This window comes from Rhinopithecus bieti, unplaced genomic scaffold (genome assembly GCF_001698545.2).
Source record: "Rhinopithecus bieti isolate Rb0 unplaced genomic scaffold, ASM169854v2 scaffold_51907, whole genome shotgun sequence".
Classification (NCBI taxonomy): domain Eukaryota; kingdom Metazoa; phylum Chordata; class Mammalia; order Primates; family Cercopithecidae; genus Rhinopithecus; species Rhinopithecus bieti.
Genome location: NW_016820817.1, coordinates 509,867 through 511,697, shown reverse-complemented (window position 1 = coordinate 511,697; position 1,831 = coordinate 509,867).

Here is a 1,831-nt window from a genome sequence, read left to right as displayed (position 1 = left end):
GGAAGGAAGGAAGGAAGGAAGGAAGGAAGGAAGGAAGGAAGGAAGGAAGGAAGGAAGGAAGGAAGGAAGGAAGGAAGGAAGGGCAGGCAAGGTAAGGGAGGGAGAGGGAAACAAGAAGGAAAAAAAAAAAGGAAGACAGAAAGTCCATGTGAACTTTGAAGCTATAACCTTCTCATCATAGTACAAATAATCAGTTTTTCTTTGTTGACTGGTTCTGCCTATGCCCAGTTATGAAGGCAGTGTTAATGAGGAAAAAATGCTGAACTTGGGTAAATAAGAAGACCTAGGTTAAAAAAAAAAAGAAAAGAAAGACTGTGGCACTCAAAGCCATGTGACCTTAAGCAAGTCTTTTATCTTTCTAAATCTTATTTTCTCATCTGCAAAATAGGCAAGACAATTATCTTACAAGTGGTTATGCAGACTCAGTGGGAATGTCCCTAGAAATTGTCAAGTGTTGTTCACGTGTGAGGGTTCAAAAGACAATTTACCTCCAAGAAGTTAATTGAATGGATTAGGAGATGAATCAGCATATTTAGTTTTGTCGGTACTCCTGTAGGATAAATTATGGTTTCAGAGAACCCTGCCAAGTGAACTAGAGCCTTTGCTTCAGGAACTAGGTGCATTCCACCTACCACCTACCTACTCCGTCTTCAGAGAACCACAAATCAAAGACTCAAGAAAACACATTCTCAGAATAAACGATGCCTCTCTCTTCATCTTTCTCAGACACCCAGATCCTGTGATAAGGATAAAGGTGAACGAGGAAGGACCTTAAGGCAAGACTGTTTCAAGATTGACTCTGTGGGCCAATTTAATTTACAGTTCTGTACACGACTTGATGTGCTGCAAATCCAATTAGTTTCAACCATTTTCCAAATCAGGGTTGTTATTATTTAGAATTAAAGTAGCTGCATTTCTACAGATACTTGGAAAATTCAACTATTTTCCAACTATTTTCAACTATTTTCCAAATCAGGGTTGTTATTACCTAGAATCAAAGTAGCTGCGTTTCTACCGACACTTGGAAAACTATGCATAGATGAACTGCATTTATGGTTGGATGTTTCCTTTCACAAATTGCAGAAATCGTCTGTCCCAGTGTTTCTCTAAGAATAAGTAGTTGGCATTTTACAGTCCTCCAGGGAAAGCCAGTGTCCATTTCTCTGTCTATAGAGGGAGGCTCTGCCTTCCCTGGAGTCTTCTGCCTTCTCTGGAGTCTTGGATAACTATTGTCTGTTTGGCAGAATTAGCAATGATTGGTACTATCCTAAGTGTCTAATTTTGAGTACTAGAAAAAAAAGTTTAACTTAGATATATGTTGTGTATAGATGCCTTTGTTGCTTACAAACTTTGGCCTTCTCATTTAAATCACTTTCAACTGTGTTTCCTGTGACTTTCAGCCAAAATCATCCTAACTTATCTTGCATTCTTTCCTCAATAGTATATTGTATGCACTTACCTAGCTATACAATATTCTTCACAAGGAAACCCTGCACAATGGTAGTTGTTACTTGCTTGTGTCTCTCCTCATGGGTCTCTGAACTCCTCAAGGGCAGAGATGAAGGATTTTTGTTTGTTCTGTGGTATTTCTTCTGTCTCATAATCAGACCTTAACACAATGTCTGGCACAATGTAGACACTAAGATTCTGTGGAATGTGGGGACTGATGACTGAATTGCTTATTGTGGCTAAAAGGCCCTGGTAGAAGGTGACAAGTATTTATTGAGCATGACTGATTGTCCTCACTGTTCTCCAGGGAGCTGTCCTTATGAAATTCACGTGTGAGTTTGCATTTGCTGAAGGTAAATCTTAAAAAAAAAAAAAAAAAAAA